Source organism: Pygocentrus nattereri, chromosome 2, assembly GCF_015220715.1.
Source record: "Pygocentrus nattereri isolate fPygNat1 chromosome 2, fPygNat1.pri, whole genome shotgun sequence".
Lineage (NCBI taxonomy): Eukaryota > Metazoa > Chordata > Actinopteri > Characiformes > Serrasalmidae > Pygocentrus > Pygocentrus nattereri.
Window position 1 is genome coordinate 55,662,217 of NC_051212.1, and position 19,766 is coordinate 55,681,982.

At 45.3% G+C, this 19,766-nt stretch overlaps 1 protein-coding gene across 1 annotated transcript in view; it reads right to left on the reverse strand.

Moving 5' to 3' along the window:
• Window positions 1–19,766, reverse strand: part of insra (insulin receptor a) — a 99,766-nt gene that overhangs the window by 50,027 nt on the left and 29,973 nt on the right. The gene's annotated exons all lie outside the window — the stretch shown is intronic.

Genomic DNA, 19,766 nt, shown 5'->3' on the forward strand with positions numbered 1-19,766 from the left:
CTCCCCCCACCCCCTCCCGCCCCCAAAGACGCACCCCCGGTGCTGCAGCCCATCAGGCTCGAGAGACGTACAAGTGCTTAAAAGATCTCCAATAAACAGCGAGGCTTGTTGGAGAGGGTTGAAGGAATAGCTGAGCAACCTATCTAATTTGCATAACCCCACCCCCTTAGCCCTGTTGGCTTCTTAAGCTTTTACAATACAGGTACCTACGCTACCTGTAGATAACCCACTCTAAATGTAGGTATTGTGATATAAACCGAGTCCGTTCTACAGTTTCTCATTAGACTGAATGAATAACCGGCTCTAAATGTAGGTATTGTGATATAAACCGAGTCCGTTCTACAGTTTCTCATTAGACTGAATGAATAACCGACTCTAAATGTAGGTATTGTGATATAAACCGAGTCCGTTCTACAGTTTCTCATTAGGCTGAATGAATAACCGACTCTAAATGTAGGTATTGTGATATAAACCGAGTCCGTTCTACAGTTTCTCGTTAGGCTGAATGAATAACCGACTCTAAATGTAGGTATTGTGATATAAACCGAGTCCGTTCTACAGTTTCTCATTAGGCTGAATGAATAACCGACTCTAAATGTAGGTATTGTGATATAAACCGAGTCCGTTCTACAGTTTCTCATTAGACTGAATGAATAACCGACTCTAAATGTAGGTATTGTGATATAAACCGAGTCCGTTCTACAGTTTCTCATTAGGCTGAATGAATAACCGACTCTAAATGTAGGTATTGTGATATAAACAGAGTCCGTTCTACAGTTTCTCATTAGACTGAATGAATAACCGACTCTAAATGTAGGTATTGTGATATAAACCGAGTCCGTTCTACAGTTTCTCATTAGACTGAATGAATAACCGACTCTAAATGTAGGTATTGTGATATAAACCGAGTCCGTTCTACAGTTTCTCATTAGGCTGAATGAATAACCGACTCTAAATGTAGGTATTGTGATATAAACAGAGTCCGTTCTACAGTTTCTCATTAGACTGAATGAATAACCGACTCTAAATGTAGGTATTGTGATATAAACCGAGTCCGTTCTACAGTTTCTCATTAGGCTGAATGAATAACCGGCTCTAAATGTAGGTATTGTGATATAAACCGAGTGAGGCAGGCTAAAGCCCCTCTGTCCCACTCGCCTCTCACTTGTCAGATCTAATTTGTACCATGAAAACAGGAATGCAAGTCTAAGGGGGGCACATTATTTCCACCGAGGGGGCTTCTGCAGGCATTGACCATAATCCACCTGACGAATGTTTTCATGGAGCTTGTTTTGCAAATTTTTTGCGCGTCCTCGTGATCCACCACACAGCCCGCATTCCTGCCCCACCACGGGGGCTCCGTTTGCTTATAAAGGGGACGGAGAAGTGAGAAGAAACAAGCTTCTCCAGACAGCGCCACCCTGAGGACAGCCTGCCTATGATGTGAAATCATTTGAGATCTCAGCTTTCATAAAGCACCCAAGCTTCCATACGCAAAATCATCATGTGGCAAATCTGCATCTGCAGAAAGTACGCAGGCGTCATCGGGGTGGGATGGGATTTAATGGTCTTACGGGTCTGGGGTCACAGAAAGATTACGCCTGTTCGGCAGCCTGGGCGCCTGGCGCCCCGCTCACTGGCGGCAGGGCTGCACGACGCTGACATACAATGCCATGTTCGATAGAGCTGTCTGATGTCCCAGTGACAACATCAGAAGCAATAAATGACTAAAATATGAATATGAATCAGGCCGGATGAAACGAGCGCACACTCTCTTTACACAGAATCACGAAAGCGCCGTAAACAAATAAACAAACACTAAAGCGACTCGCATCAGAACTGACAGCACGTTTTTGTGAGAAACAGTCAAAATTGCCTCAACAGCTTTTTCAATACGGGCTACAAAAACAAATAAACATTTATTTTTACAGAGGCTCACAAGAATAAACACACATTCTAGTTTCATTTCATCTTTTGTTTAGTTAGGGCTGTATTTAGTCTAAAAACGATGTTCTTGCGTTTGGAGTGCAGTTCAGCAGCGTTCCTAGTTGGTCCGGGACTCTTATTTTGAAGGGCGTAAGGTAGTGAGCTTCAGTAGCCCAGCTGGCCAGCAGGGAGACCGTAGGGCCTGAGCAGCCTGTGTGCTACATGTTTCCGCCGTTTTTGCAGCTTTGGACACAAACAGGTCTTAATTTTTAGGACAGGCTTTACACGTTTACCTGGTTGTGTGTTACTGAAGTGACTAAACGTTCCGTATCAGTCTTAAAGGATCACATACCTGCGGTCAGGTGATACTGGTGACAGGCAGGCTCTTAGTTTGGCCGCAGCCCAATGACATTTTGTTGAGTTAAAACATCCTCCAGTGAGATCAGCCGTCAGCAAATAAACAGAATAAACTGCAAAAAATGCCCAGAGAGGTGCAGTCAGAGAGATTCAGGCCAGTTTGGTGTGAAAGGGTTCAGACGTCTTTACAGTGGTGGTGATGGGAACCAGGCGTCGCCATGACTACAACACAGATATAGACACTTTATTTACCATCCAGAACCACCAGAGAACCTACACGAGTCTTCTGAGCTTATATGGAATGCTGATGATGGAAAACAGTGGAAAATCTGGAATAATGAGTTTTCTTTGGGGACTATTTTGCCGCACAGCGCCCTGCATGTCTCCCTCCACCATGAATGGAGTTGAAGTTCTCTAAACTCTCATAAAACAGCGTCTCAGTCATCAGGCAGTGAATTCAGAACCAGTTCATGTAGGAACTTTCTGTAGGAGCTTTTAGAGGGACGTCTGGTTCCTATCACCACCACTGTGAGGAGCTTTTAGAGGGACGTCTGGTTCCCATCACCACCACTGTGAGCAGCTCTGACTCGGTAGAGCGGAGAGTTAACTAGGCAGGAATGTAATCGGTGCAACTCCCCTTCACCTTATTTTCACCGGGGAAAAAATAAAAGCGGTCAGACGGACTCGGCTGCGGTTTTGACCTCCAGACTGTAAACTGCGTGCAGTAAAGCCGCAATATGAAAACGAGCACTCGACAAATCAGTTTTACGTTACAGCGCTGAGAACATCCTGTTCAAGCTCACGCCGCGTGTTTGGGTGGATTAAGGCCTTCACGTGATCTAACTAATGTAAATAACACGACAGGGCCACCCGCGTGGGATCCAACGGATCGCGGATCGGACCGCGGCGACACACTCGCAACACACTCGGTCCACACTGAGGCGACTAGATAACCGCAGACAGAACCATCAGCGTGGGAGCGGATCACGTCTGTGAACTCCAGCTCCTGTTTAGTCACGCCCTCATCATATTTACCCACAAAGCCAGCGGAATGGCAGCTCATTAGCCTCGATTATCCATAGCTTAGTGGCTCAGTAATGAGATTAAGCTGGACGTTACAAACTCCTGGGTGAGCTACAGTTTCTGTGGCTGTTTTGTGCTCCGAAAGCCTCCCAGATGGACCGAGACAGGCAGAAAGTCCAGCTTCCTGAAACGCGTATGGAGCAGAATGCAGTGAATGTCCATCAGCATCCCAACAGCACAGAACCTTTACTGTCCGACACACTAAAGGCCCATACCCTGCCTGAAATCCACTCAGAGCACCATCGTTTGTGTGGGTTTATGTACTATATGCCCAATATATACATATATATATATATATATATATATATATATATATATATATATATATATATATATATATCGCTGTTGTAGGGTCAAAACCTCATATCTCCATTTTTTGTCATTTCTCCGTTTTTGACTATACCTATTGTTCTTTATACTGTGTGTGAATTTCATGATAAATGGACTAAAAGGGGCAAAACGACGTGTAAAGACGTCTGGTTCCATTGACTTACATTCAAAGTAATGCATCCTTCTCCTGTAAGGTTCCCATTTTGGAGATGCGAGGTTTTCTTCCTGCAGCAGCGATTATGTAAGACTGATATATCGATCCTCAGCAGAGAACACACCGGAATACGGCCTTTTCCTGCCGGTCTCACTCTCTGCCTGCTGAATTTAACACAATGGAAACGTGTTAAATTCACCAAACAGTAAGTGTGCACAGAGGCGTGAACCGTGCAGACGTGTCGTCTCTGTCGAGACCGACCTCCTCTTCACCGAGAAAACCCAACACCACGGGACTCCACCGCTCATGTCTCAGCGGGAGCCGCCGGGAGCTGTGGGTGCGGAGCGGTCAGGTCTGACGTGTTGATCTGAGCTGCGGTCAGGAGCAGCGGTGAGTCAGCGTGCCTCGGCCCTGTTTGTCCCTCATTACGGCCCGCCGGCGGCTAATGAAAGTGTTTACAGCGCCCGCCTCGGCCTCGGCAGCCCCGCCGCACGCCCGCTGCTCGTGATGGCGATGATGCTCACGGTTAACAGCAGCGTGGCCGTGTTGATCAGCGACCTACACGCAGTCAGAGGTTAATCGGTTCAGTCGTCCAGCCGCGCTTCCTGTTTTCTGCACGCCTCTCTTCAGCCCTCGGGCCCAAACAGGCTGCTTGTGTTTATATATGTTAATGAGCTCTGTTCTGATTGGACGCCCTGTGTCTCTCCTCATTCAGCATGAGTTTAACCGCAGGTGACGCCAGTTTAACCGCAGGTGACGCCAGTTTAACCGCAGGAGACGCCAGTTTAACCGCAGGAGACGCCAGTTTAACCGCAGGAGACGCCAGTTTAACCGCAGGTGACGCCAGTTTAACCGCAGGAGACGCCAGTTTAACCGCAGGAGACGCCAGTTTAACCGCAGGTGACGCCAGTTTAACCGCAGGAGACGCCAGTTTAACCGCAGGTGACGCCAGTTTAACCGCAGGAGACGCCAGTTTAACCGCAGGTGACGCCAGTTTAACCGCAGGAGACGCCAGTTTAACCGCAGGTGACGCCAGTTTAACCGCAGGTGACGCCAGTTTAACCGCAGGTGACGCCAGTTTAACCGCAGGAGACGTCAGTTTAACCGCAGGAGACGTCAGTTTAACCGCAGGAGACGTCAGTTTAACCGCAGGAGACGCCAGTTTAACCGCAGGTGACGCCAGTTTAACCGCAGGAGACGCCAGTTTAACCGCAGGAGACGCCAGTTTAACCGCAGGAGACGTCAGTTTAACCGCAGGAGACGCCAGTTTAACCGCAGGAGACGCCAGTTTAACCGCAGGAGACGCCAGTTTAACCGCAGGAGACGCCAGTTTAACCGCAGGTGACGCCAGTTTAACCGCAGGAGACGCCAGTTTAACTGCATGTGACGCCAGTTTAACTGCAGGAGACGCCAGTTTAACCGCAGGAGACGCCAGTTTAACTGCAGGAGACGCCAGTTTAACCGCAGGAGACACCGGTTTAACTGCAGGAGACGCCAGTTTAACTGCAGGTGACGCCAGTTTAACTGCAGTTGTTGCCAACGCGATAACAAAACTACACGTCTGTCAGAATCCTAGAATTCACAATCCTACAGATTTCTTAAATAAATTCTAGCAGACAGACAGAGACAGACAGACAGAGACAGACAGACAGAGACAGACAGACAGAGACAGACAGACAGACAGACAGACAGACAGACAGACAGAGAGACAGACAGACAGAGACAGACAGACAGACAGACAGACAGACAGACAGACAGACACAGAGAGACAGACAGACAGACGAGAGTAAATGATTAACAGAACAGCATTAATGCTTCAGCACCACTACGTAAACGTCACTGGACAACGTCCTTTTGTGAGCACATTAAAGGAAACCAGCTGAACGATCTTTCGTCTGATGGAATAACTTTAACACGAGCTGCACGATCAGCTTTTCTGACCACAGCACAGCCCCGACAATTACAGCAGATTAATGCTGACCTGGATTACCGTCCTCACCTCACCGCTATTTATACATGTGGACGCTTCTGAGAAATCACTAGTAAACAGGTTCTGGATTACTGACCATGTTTCCTGAAGGTATCTCGCGTTGAAAACACCTGCATCATTAAAATAAATCAGTATTCTGGCTTTTTCAGAACGTGAACATAATTACTCCGTACAGTGCGATGACATCACAAACACCAACATTTCCATACGTTCACCTTTCTAACCTATAGCGATTTAGCTTGGACTTGGACTGAGGGTACAAAACACGGCATCCAATCAGAACAGAGCTAATTTGCATATGAAGTTGTGTGCGCCGTGCTAAAATTCCATGTTGCTGACTTATAAATGGAGATGAGTGAAAACGCTCATACACACTTTAATACACAATTCCTGAATTTAACATGCTGGGCACATGACAGGAGCCCGAACCTCTGCATACTAATACATGCAGCCTTGAAGGTACAGCAACAAACAGCCTGTGTGACTGTAAGAGATAAAAAGAGGTTAGAAAACAGTCACATAACAATAAATTTGAGCTATTTTAGGTGCATAAAAGAACACAAACGTTTACAAAACATGATGCAGTGACGCCGTAGCTCATGGGCTCTTCAGCGGTGTGTGCAAGTGATTCATCCAGCATGTTTACAAACACACGTTAGGTCTTTAGGAGGAAACGCAGCGTGTAAAAGCCCCATTTACCCCTCGGGGACTTAGGAACTGGCACGCTCTGAACTTCCACACGTTCCACGGGCCTCAAAAAGCCGCGGCCGAGCGAAAAGCACGGCGTCGCTGCGCTCTGAGAACGCTCCCGTTTAGATCCCGCTGCTTCAGAACAAAGCCCAGCGTTCACGCCCGGCCCTCACACACTACTGCAAGATCATATTCATCAATTACGTGCAATTAAACGAGCTTTTACAGGTGGTGGATTCTGCTGTTCCGCTGAAAACTACACCCAAACACAGAGTCGAGCTCACACACAGTACAGTGGTACTCGCATAAGGAGGAAGACAAGGTGAAAAAAAGTCTGATCTCCTGGAAAAACGTGGCTCCTAACAACCACCTGGAAGAGCTGGTCGACCCCAATACTGCCCCCCATCAGATAAACAGCATTGAAAGCTTTGATCTCTGAGAGGGAGGAGGAGATCAAGCTGCTTCAGATCTGAAAACATCCACAGGTGTTTCTGTCCATCCTTCCACTGTGAGGAGACCACTCAGCGCTGTGGGTCTGAAAGGACGATCAAGCTGATCAGAGACGCAGCTCTGACTTGAATTTTAGAGACTTGGAGAGTCACCTCAGTTTACAGAGTGTAGACGGACTGACGAATCCAGCAGCTCCACGCGGTGAGAGGCAGATGACGTGCATCTCAGCCCCTCTTCACAGGCTCATAACTCCGGATGTGAGTCTCGTATGATCTCGGGATGAGATGGAATGGAAAGGGCGGCTCTACGGATCGGATTCAGGAAGCATTTGAACTGGATTTCCAAGCTGGATCTTCACAAAGACACAGACACACAGATAAGGAGACAGAGAATTTGAGGTGCTGGTGAGCTGGTGAACCCCAGAGGGTTAAACAGTATGAAACATTAAGGTAAGAAAACTCGACCACTCCCTCTTCATTCCCCACATCAGTCAGACGGCAGCAGTGAGCGGAGTATCGGCGTTCAGGCTGTTAGACGTGTGCGATTAGGCGTGTATGATCCTGCTCGCCCGTTCTGGAGAGACATTAGTGCTCGTTGATCTCCCTGAGCTGTTTAAACAGCTCTACCAGCCCTCAGGCCAGATCTCCCTGTGGTTCAGCATGCTTTAATGTGTGCTGAAGGTTCATCTTACATCTTAATCTGAACGGCTCCTCCTTCTCACCAATTTACAATCCAATATTTGCAGAAGTGTGACTGATACGCTTCTCAGCCAATCACTGTCCTTCAGAGATGGGCGTGAACAAATCTGCAGTGAGAACGGCGCCGGCAGTAAATCGATCAGAGTTATTAGAGTCATAAAATGAATCAACATGTTTTTCATGTAGTAAGTTAATTGAAGGTGGCCCTTGTTTACAGTGCAGCGGAGCGAATTAAACATAATGAAAAGGTTAAAAATGAAATGATCGTCTAGAACAAATCAAAAACGAAAAGACAATCAAAAAAAAGTAACAAAAACTAATAAATGGCTCAAATAAAAAGCAGATAAAATAAAACTGCAATAAAATATGGAACAAAAAATAAAAAGTAAAAGAACCAACTAAAGCCCTATTTGATCTGGATTAGTTTCACCTGGTGAAGGTGCCGTAATTTGAGTAATTACTCATTAAAATTCATAAACTGGTCAGTGATGTCTGCAGTTTTTATGGTCTGATAAGCAATAATTCCATCATGTTTTGTTTTCTTTTCAGCCCCATATTTGCCATGTTCCTGTGGTATAAAGCTGACGATGATGTTTGGATCTGGGCTACCGGGGGCAATTTGGTGAGAGATTAGAAACCGGACTAAATTACTAAATTAAAAGTAATGAAATAAAGTAACAAAATAAATAAAAAGATCAAAAGAAGCAGCAGAGATAAAATAGCAAATTAAATATGGAATGAAAAATTTTTTTTTAAAGAAAATGACCCAATAAAGCCTTATTCGAGCTGGATTAGTTCCATCCGGGGGAGGAGCCGTAATGTGAGTTAATCTGATTACCGACGGATTTCGATACAATACTGCTGTTCCAACCTGGCGCCGCAGACGGCAGCGCCGGTGAGATCTCTGTACGTTTTGTGTTCGCTTTGTTTGAAAATGTCGTCTGTTTTACGTCAAAAAGGCAGAGAATAGTTACTGACCTTCAGGCACAACGTTTGACCTGATTCCTTGACCTGCAGTACTGTACAAGCACGTTTTGACCAATGTCCCCATCACTCCAGAATAACCACTATATGACCGGTTTACGTCCACATACATTCAACTCTGCCCTGTACAGACGTTCTTTCACATCGACTACTTTTACTATTATTCTTTATTCTTTGTGTTGTATTTTTATTTTTATTCATTTTATTTTCCTTTATTTAAATGATGACTGATTCACGACTGACAGAGAGGAAGTGATTCTGATTTGTGACTGTAATCAGCATCGGTGTCTGTCGTTTTTACAGTCTGCTATGTAATAACTCACAATTTGTGTTTGTTTGTTTTTGTCCCCATATTTGCCATTTAGCATAAATGTGGCATAAAGCTGATGATGTTTGGATCCAGGCTATTTGGGCTTAAAGGTTAATAAAGAAATTTAAACCAACTAGACAAAATAAAGTAATAAAAGAAAATAAAAGTTCAAGTTAGAAGCAGCTCTAAAACAGCCATAAAATACGGAATGAAAACAAATAAAAAGCAAAAGAACTAAAACTAAACTAAAGCCCTATTTGAGCTGGATTAGTTTGACCTGGGGGGCTGTGATTGGAGTTAATCCGATTCCTGATGAATTTGTGACTTTAACCCGCCGTGTGCAGTTTCGCAGTCCGTTTTATCTCGGGGCCGTTTCAGCCACACAGTGTGGTGGTACTGTTTTAAGCGTGGCTCCTGTTGCGTTATAAGGTTTGGATCCAGGCTGATTGGTGTAATGTGGTGAAAGGCTCCTCGACTAAAGGAACAAATGAAAGTAATAAAATCAAATCAAATCTGAAATAAGAAGCAGAGATAACTGCCGTTTAGCTGCGTAACGTCTTATTGTTCCAAAGTGTGGCTCCTGTCACGTAACGCCGATAATCCGGACCCAGGCTATTTGGCGTAATTTGGGGAAATCGGCGCTCTGTATGAATCAGCCAATCAAATCAGACGCATTACATTACCGGAGCTCCTCTGGTCAAACTAATCCACCTTTTAATTCCATCACTCAAGGCTGGGAAGCTGTTAACAGCACAACGACTAGACGTCTGAACCATTTCACACCAAACCGCTCTGGATCCCTCAAAGAGCGCGCTACTGCAAGAACTGAACCCATGAGGGGGAAAATCGCGTAAACCACGGAATTACAGACGCGAGGCGTACGGCTGCACGAGCTCAGACTCCACACGTGCTTTCGAGCAGGTCTCCAGGGTCCACCACGTGTCCGGCTTTCAGGGAAAGCGGTCGCATCCTCTCTGCGCTGGACAGCGTCCGATTTGTTTTGCGATATATTTCAGCGAGTGTGTCCGGCTCAGCGGCTGGACTTCCTATCTCAGCGCGGTGCCCGAGTGTCCGTCCCCGGGGGTCCATTCATTACGTCCGAGAGGAAAACGCTCCACAATCGCAGGAAACAATCGAGACAGGGGTTGTGTGAACTTTTTCAGCAGTCATTGTTCCACGTGGAGATCCAATAGGCGCCACAGCTTCCTCTATAGCCACACGGCCGCTGAGTGACCAGAGTGACCAGCACTCGCACAGAAAAATAAACCTCTACGTGCTGCTCAGGCACTTCTACACCTCCCTGTGACCGTCAGGGTGACCAGTTCTGTGCTTAAAGACTTTACATACTACACTGATATATCATTTCACTCATTTCACTGGATGGACTGATCAGTTAATAATTCCCTCCTTTTATAAACATTTACGTACTGAAACGGGAGTTTCCAAAACTGGAGCTCATAATAATCAAAAGATCCAGAGAAAACGTTCCTCCTAACAACCACCTGGAAGAGCTGGTCGACCCCCAAAACTGCCCCCATCAGATAAACAGCACTGAAAGCTTTGATCTCTGAGAGAGAGGAGAAGATCAAGCTGCTTCAGATCTGAAAACATCCACAGGTGTTTCTGTCCATCCTTCCACTGTGAGGAGACCACTCAGCGCTGCGGGTCTGAAAGGACGTGGAGCTGATCAAGAAGAACCTCACTGAGAAAAGGAGACGGACACATCAAACAAAGAAGCTGGACGATGGACTGACCACCCCAGAGTCCAGACCTCAACACCGCTGAATGGGTTTGATCATCAACCAGCTTCTCAGACTGAGCTTTGGAGGCGTGTCTGCAGGTTCTCTGAGGAGCTGGAAGTGAACCTTCAGTGCACTGAGGTGTCAGAACAGTCAGAACAGACCATTAAAATGAAATGAACTGAATAAAAGTCATGAATAAAAAGGTCAAATACAGATAAAATAAATTTTAAATAGTTGAGGAAATAAAAGAATAGCAATGTAAAACGTAGAATAACTAAAAGCAACTAAAAAGTAAAATGAGTAACAAGAATAAACGAACAAAAACAAACAAAGTCTCTGACTTTGGCACAGCACTGTATATATATGGACAGATAGCCATCAGCACACAGTGTCCATATCAGCGCATCTCTAATGTAAACAAACAGAAATATAAGTTGAGGTAAACAGTCACTGGAGCGCATCTTCAGAACCTTCAGGTAACATAATTACACCGTAACCCACTGCACTCTCACAAATAAAGGTTCTAGACTGTCTCTGGGTCGGTTCCCCTCTGGTCACTGCGGTGGATCCCTCAAGGCTCCGTCTCAGCACCTTCAGTCAGGGAACATAACTGAACCATAATCCACTGAAATGATCTGTTCTAAGCTGGACTGACTCCACACACCCCGCCTCGCCTCGCCTCCAGGCTTTTACTCTACTGCTCTGGTTTAAAACATTCGGTTATGAAAAGGAACAAATACCAACTTTTCACCTGGAGAACCTGATTTAAGCTCCACAATCAGACCTTAAACCCACTGCTGGAGCTTTGAGGGAACATTTACACTGTTGGTACCTTGATGATGCAAAACGTTCCTGAGCAGAACCTTCGGTTCTAACAGCAAAGATACATTACTAAAGCTGTACCGACCCCACGCCTCCCGTCTCGTCCCCCGGCTTCATTTTACTTCTTCTTCTTTTTCAGATTAATGTTAAGAACAAATATGCACCTTTGACCTGGTTAAAACCTGATCCGCGCAGGTAAACCTGAACACCTCAGCCGCACCTTTCAGGATTCGCTCATTCACACATTTACCTGCTGAGAACCTTTTCGTCCTGAGACCGTGACGGAGCCGAGACCACAAACACTGAAGAGCCTGATCACAGATTTAGATGCTGAGGCTTCCGTGTAGTTTTCTGCTAAATAACGTGTCGTCAGCTTTTCCAGTGAACAACCTGAACTGAATGATCGTTTTGAGCGGCAATCAAATAAACGATATAAACACATTTTTAATATAGAAATATTTTTGCACATGGAAAAAACACCGGGTGCTCTAGAAGAACAAATTCAGGCAGATCTGGATCCAATTTCTACATTTTGTGAATGTTTATGCATGCAGCATTAGGTGAAGGCAGATATTATTATTATTATTATTATTATTATTAACTACTCTATGTTGAAAAGGTAAGGCCACGCCGCTCATGTCACCCAGGAGTGGTGGGAAGCAATAGCTGTCCAGCCCAAACAGCTCAGAGCGGTGAATGTTCTCCCACGTCTGACCCTCAGAGTCCGTAGCGAAAGTGACGCACCGGATGTATCGTTTTTAAACTGGACGCAGCAGGAAGTCTCCCTGTCGCCAACGTCCAGACATCATAAAGAGCTAAAAATAAACTGCATCCTTTAACCTGCTTCCTCGCTGGCTTCCAGCCCAACGCAGATAAAGCTCGTCCGACACAGCACGACTTCCAGCCTGACTTTAACCCCCACCCGCTCCGGCACACTTCCACAGTCTGGAGCGATTCTCCAGGTCAGGAGCTCGATCAGAAGTGACCGATGGGGCGGATGGCCTGTGGCGTGAGAGGAGAAACGAGTGAATCTTTAGCCCCCCGATCAGATCGAACTCTGCAGTGATCAGAGACCCTCAGATACGATCACACGTTCGATATTCACGACTCTAAACGTTCACGAGTCCCGCGGCGAGAGACGGTCAGAGAGGAGCTCCGCGAGGGACTCGGACAGCCAGTCAGAGAGCTGGAAGAGCAGAGACACGGGAGAGGAGACGAGCCTGAACGGCGGAGACAGAGGAGCGGAGTATAAACACAGATAAGAGCCGATATCAGTGCGGATCCAGATCCGGTCACTACAGCTTCAGCTCAGCTGCCGGACTGTAGGGAAATACACGGAAACCGGGAGTTTGAGCTCTTACCCTGCGAATAAATTCCCAATGTCCACTAAGAGGGCGATGAATTTTGCAAATATTCTCCTCTGTCAAAGTAAGCTGGGCAGTCCAGATCTTGGGAAGAGCTTACAAGACGGTACCCTCACCAATCACAAGGCTGATGTGGTTTGTCCAGCCAACACACCTCTATGAGGTCACGGCTAACCACCAAGCGAAAGCTACGGTATTTAGTGGAGTCCGTTCTACAGTTTCTCATTAGACTGAATGAATAACCGACTCTAAATGTAGGTATTGTGATATAAACCGAGTCCGTTCTACAGTTTCTCGTTAGACTGAATGAATAACCGGCTCTAAATGTAGGTATTGTGATATAAACCGAGTCCGTTCTACAGTTTCTCATTAGACTGAATGAATAACCGACTCTAAATGTAGGTATTGTGATATAAACCGAGTCCGTTCTACAGTTTCTCATTAGACTGAATGAATAACCGACTCTAAATGTAGGTATTGTGATATAAACCGAGTCCGTTCTACAGTTTCTCATTAGGCTGAATGAATAACCAGCTCTAAATGTAGGTGTTGTGATATAAACCGAGTCCGTTCTACAGTTTCTCGTTAGACTGAATGAATAACCGGCTCTAATTGTAGGTATTGTGATATAAACCGAGTCTGTTCTACAGTTTCTCATTAGGCTGAATGAATAACCGGCTCTAAATGTAGGTATTGTGATATAAACCGAGTCCGTTCTACAGTTTCTCATTAGGCTGAATGAATAACCGACTCTAAATGTAGGTATTGTGATATAAACCGAGTCTGTTCTACAGTTTCTCATTAGACTGAATGAATAACCGGCTCTAAATGTAGGTATTGTGATATAAACCGAGTCTGTTCTACAGTTTCTCATTAGGCTGAATGAATAACCGACTCTAAATGTAGGTATTGTGATATAAACCGAGTCTGTTCTACAGTTTCTCATTAGGCTGAATGAATAACCGGCTCTAAATGTAGGTATTGTGATATAAACCGAGTCCGTTCTACAGTTTCTCATTAGACTGAATGAATAACCGGCTCTAAATGTAGGTATTGTGATATAAACCGAGTCCGTTCTACAGTTTCTCATTAGACTGAATGAATAACCGGCTCTAAATGTAGGTATTGTGATATAAACCGAGTCCGTTCTACAGTTTCTCATTAGACTGAATGAATAACCGGCTCTAAATGTAGGTATTGTGATATAAACCGAGTCCGTTCTACAGTTTCTCATTAGACTGAATGAATAACCGGCTCTAAATGTAGGTATTGTGATATAAACCGAGTCCGTTCTACAGTTTCTCATTAGGCTGAATGAATAACCGACTCTTAATGTAGGTATTGTGATATAAACCGAGTCCGTTCTACAGTTTCTCATTAGGCTGAATGAATAACCGACTCTTAATGTAGGTATTGTGATATAAACCGAGTCCGTTCTACAGTTTCTCATTAGGCTGAATGAATAACCGGCTCTAAATGTAGGTATTTTGATATAAACCGAGTCCGTTCTACAGTTTCTCATTAGACTGAATGAATAACCGACTCTAAATGTAGGTATTGTGATATAAACCGAGTCCGTTCTACAGTTTCTCATTAGTCTGAATGAATAACCGGCTCTAAATGTAGGTATTGTGATATAAACCGAGTCCGTTCTACAGTTTCTCATTAGACTGAATGAATAACCGGCTCTAAATGTAGGTATTGTGATATAAACCGAGTCCGTTCTACAGTTTCTCATTAGACTGAATGAATAACCGGCTCTAAATGTAGGTATTGTGATATAAACCGAGTCCGTTCTACAGTTTCTCATTAGACTGAATGAATAACCGACTCTAAATGTAGGTATTGTGATATAAACCGAGTCCGTTCTACAGTTTCTCATTAGGCTGAATGAATAACCGACTCTAAATGTAGGTATTGTGATATAAACCGAGTCCGTTCTACAGTTTCTCATTAGACTGAATGAATAACCGACTCTAAATGTAGGTATTGTGATATAAACCGAGTCCGTTCTACAGTTTCTCATTAGACTGAATGAATAACCGACTCTAAATGTAGGTATTGTGATATAAACCGAGTCCGTTCTACAGTTTCTCATTAGACTGAATGAATAACCGACTCTAAATGTAGGTATTGTGATATAAACCGAGTCCGTTCTACAGTTTCTCATTAGACTGAATGAATAACCGACTCTAAATGTAGGTATTGTGATATAAACCGAGTCCGTTCTACAGTTTCTCATTAGACTGAATGAATAACCGACTCTAAATGTAGGTATTGTGATATAAACCGAGTCCGTTCTACAGTTTCTCATTAGACTGAATGAATAACCGACTCTAAATGTAGGTATTGTGATATAAACCGAGTCCGTTCTACAGTTTCTCATTAGACTGAATGAATAACCGGCTCTAAATGTAGGTATTGTGATATAAACCGAGTCCGTTCTACAGTTTCTCATTAGACTGAATGAATAACCGACTCTAAATGTAGGTATTGTGATATAAACCGAGTCCGTTCTACAGTTTCTCATTAGACTGAATGAATAACCGACTCTAAATGTAGGTATTGTGATATAAACCGAGTCCGTTCTACAGTTTCTCATTAGACTGAATGAATAACCGGCTCTAAATGTAGGTATTGTGATATAAACCGAGTCCGTTCTACAGTTTCTCATTAGACTGAATGAATAACCGACTCTAAATGTAGGTATTGTGATATAAACCGAGTCCGTTCTACAGTTTCTCATTAGGCTGAATGAATAACCGACTCTAAATGTAGGTATTGTGATATAAACCGAGTCCGTTCTACAGTTTCTCATTAGACTGAATGAATAACCGGCTCTAAATGTAGGTATTGTGATATAAACCGAGTCCGTTCTACAGTTTCTCATTAGACTGAATGAATAACCGGCTCTAAATGTAGGTATTGTGATATAAACCGAGTCCGTTCTACAGTTTCTCATTAGACTGAATGAATAACCGGCTCTAAATGTAGGTATTGTGATATAAACCGAGTCCGTTCTACAGTTTCTCATTAGACTGAATGAATAACCGACTCTAAATGTAGGTATTGTGATATAAACCGAGTCTGTTCTACAGTTTCTCATTAGGCTGAATGAATAACCGACTCTAAATGTAGGTATTGTGATATAAACCGAGTCCGTTCTACAGTTTCTCATTAGACTGAATGAATAACCGACTCTAAATGTAGGTATTGTGATATAAACCGAGTCCGTTCTACAGTTTCTCATTAGGCTGAATGAATAACCGACTCTAAATGTAGGTATTGTGATATAAACAGAGTCCGTTCTACAGTTTCTCGTTAGGCTGGATGGGATTTTTCTCTAAAGCTTGTCCTGTGAGAGAACTCGTTTGTGGGCAGAGCCACCACAAACCACACTGCTGCTCAGGCTAATTGAGAAGATCCTCGCGCTGGGAGCCAAAAGCGATTCGTCCTTAAGAAAGTGGGACTAACTGGCGCGTGTCTGCGGTTTCCCGGCTGGTGATTCAGTTGTGTGTAATCTCCTCTGAGGGAGGATAATGAGGATCGTTGAGGAGTGTGGAGTGTGTTTGGGGAGACGCTGCTGGCTTCCAGACGCAACACACACTCCCCACACACACACAGACGTGTGGACAGAGCTGACTCACCAGGGGTCTGATCCAAACATAACGAGGGAGGGGAAAAAAACAGAGAGGGTGCTTACTTAGGACTAACGGTTGAGCAGTGAAGCCGAAGGGAGCCTGAATCCCCGTTTTCTCTCTCAGGCTGGCTTTACACGGGGAAAACTAGTTGCATACTGCGAGTCGCCTGCAACATAATTCCCGTGCAACTTGACGGCAATTCAAAGACAATCGCGCGTTTCTCGTTATGAAGTCGGCCGAAAGGTGTCATTTCCATATTTTTCAGCTTTTATTATTGTTGGTCTCCAGCTGTAACTGCGTTTCTCTCTATGTGAGACGTGTGTGTTGGAGTCATGTGACGTCTTAAGCTCTTATGCTGGTGGGCATATTATTCAGCAACTGTGTGACAATAAATTCACCCAAATGAAACAGAAAAGGTGTTTTATGATCATAATCATAAAGCTATATGCCCACAATTCACTGCTGAAATATATTCCACAAAGCTTTCAAACACAAATCCGAACAGCGCTGCGCCGCCACCGTCTCTCGCTATCCCGCCCTCATCCTCCTCCTTGGATGCAGCTGCTGTTGACTTGGCCGCCCTCACTAACCTCTCTCTCCCTCTCTCTCTCCCTCTCTCCCTCTCTCCGCCTGTGGAAGAGGTTCCTGCAACTGCCTGCAACAGCACTACTTAAAGGGGAATGCCACAGATTTTCCAAAGTGCCTTCATATCTCAGTGATTTTAGATGTAAACAGAGATCCAGAGGGTTTGGTGTGAGACGGTCCAGACGTCTTTACAGTGGTGGTGATGGGAACCAGGCGTCGCCATGACTACAACACAGATATAGACACTTTATTTACCATCCAGAACCACCAGAGAACCTACACGAGTCTTCTGAGCTTATATGGAATGCTGATGATGGAAAACAGTGGAAAATCTGGAATAATGAGTTTTCTTTGGGGACTATTTTGCCGCACAGCGCCCTGCATGTCTCCCTCCACCATGAATGGAGTTGAAGTTCTCTAAACGATTCGAAAGTCGACCCGTTTTTCCCCAAATCTGGGCTCTAAACTATAAACAGACGGCGTCTCTTCAGTGATCTGATCTGGAAACATCACTTTTAGAGAACAACACAAAGAGCGGCGCAGATTTCTGGCTCTCAGCCGTGAATCGTAAGCGTGTAGTGATGTGTGGAGATCAGAAAACACACGTTCTGTTCAGTTACTGAATAATCTGCCTAAACGAAGATTCAGACGGAGAAACCAAAAATACACCCTGTGAAATGAGAGAAAGGAACACAAAATAAAAGCGCGCTCAGACATTTGGACCTCACTGTGGATTAACCTGTGGCAAACCTCTCCTGTCCACCGGGTTAAATCCAGAGGGATTAGAGGCTCCACCGGACACCTCATCAAACCGATACTGCCCGTACCGTCTAATCACCAATAGCTGTAAATACTCTATATATTCACTGGACAGGGTCATACGATACAAACAGCCCTCCATCTACCTTCATCTGTAGGACAGCACCTAAACCGGCCTCCTTCAGAGCGGAGAGGCAGCGAACGCGGCTGCAGACGAAATGAGGTTACCTCTAACCGGCTTAGCTGACGTCTGCCTGATCAAACGAGCTCCCGAATGCGGCAGCACGCGCAGGCCTGCTTAACGGGCAGCAGAGGCGGCCGTTCAGGAGGAACAGCGGCAGCTATAAGGCCTTTCAGACGGAAGAGAGAGGCACACAGCGCAGCCCACACTGACCCAATCACAGCAGGCCTGCGGTCTCATCTTCATGGCGAGACAGTGAAGGAGCCCAACACTGAGATACTTCACGACTTCACGATGCACAACATGCAACACGGCCGACGGCGCAGCATTTAAAAGCCATTATTAAAAAACGATACGACTCTCAAACCAACCATGGAGGTCGTTTCGATTCCTTATCGACTGACCGCTCCGCCCGACCGCCACGCATCCTGAAAACTTCTGAAAGCATCGTTTTCCATTCTTCCCCCAAGCTCTGTGCACTAAAATCATTAAAAAATGCCAGACGTGTTCCCCTAACTTCATCGCTCACAAAACTCTGGCATGTGACCGTATCAACGTTCGTCATTCAACGTATGGCTGCTCTCAGAAGAGACATCATTTAAAAGAACCTCTTGTTCTTCACATTTTGCGTAAATTTCAGGAAGAACGGCCCAAAACGGCTTGGAGAGACGTCTGGTTCCATTGACTCACATTAAAAGTAAAGTTGTTATTTCTCCTGTAAAGTTGTTGTTTTGGAGATACGAGGTTTTCTTCTGACAGCAGCGATCATCATATTTCACTTTCTGATCTTAATTTTATTAGAACTTCAATCTCGTTGGGCCTCGTTCTCCAACCGTTCCCAAGACGAAATTCCTTCTTGCGCAGTTTTGACCAAGATTCTTACTCAGCGTTCTCTGATGTGGGGTTTCTTCTCGGCTAAGAACAGAACCCACACACGGTCAAGAGCACAAAGGCGAGAACGGTTCCACGCTTAAAGAACACGACATGAATCCGACGCAGACTTTTCTTAGGACCTTAAACAAGAACACACTCAAGAACAAACTCGGGAGATACTGGAGAACGAGGCTGACGGATATCGGAATGTGCCGTTTCTGTCCGGTCACGTCGCCCGGCTCTACACAGGAAGCCAAGCGTGTCGTTCAAAGAGCAGCTCGTGTTGCGCAAGTCGCGGGTTCTGCAGCGGAACGCCAAATTCTTCAGCGTTCCATCCGGAACTGGAACTGACTGACGGTGCGACACAGGCGGCCTGGCATTTTCACAACAAACCCTCCTCCGCTCAGCCGGGCCTTGAGAGTCACTCGGCACTGGCACGGCCAGCGACGTGACCACACGTGGGACTCCAGCAGATCCTTCCAACACACGGTTACGAAACACCACACACACACACACACACACACACACACACACACAGGGGGTGGGGGTGTACAGCGTCACGTTCTAGGACACAGTTCGAGCTCGGGCACAGAAACAAAGCAGCTCCACGACCCACACTGTGCCGAGTGACGGTCCAGGGACACCAAACTCAGCCAAAACAAATCAAAACGCAGAATAAACTCGGTACCAGTCAAACACTCAGACCCTCCGTAGTGAACCCGGCTGTTTGAACACTTGGTTTTCAGGGTTCCTGTATCTTTTTCATTTGTTTTGGCTGGTTTTCACTGCAGTGGTGAAGCGTGGCTGAGCAACACCACCATATTTAT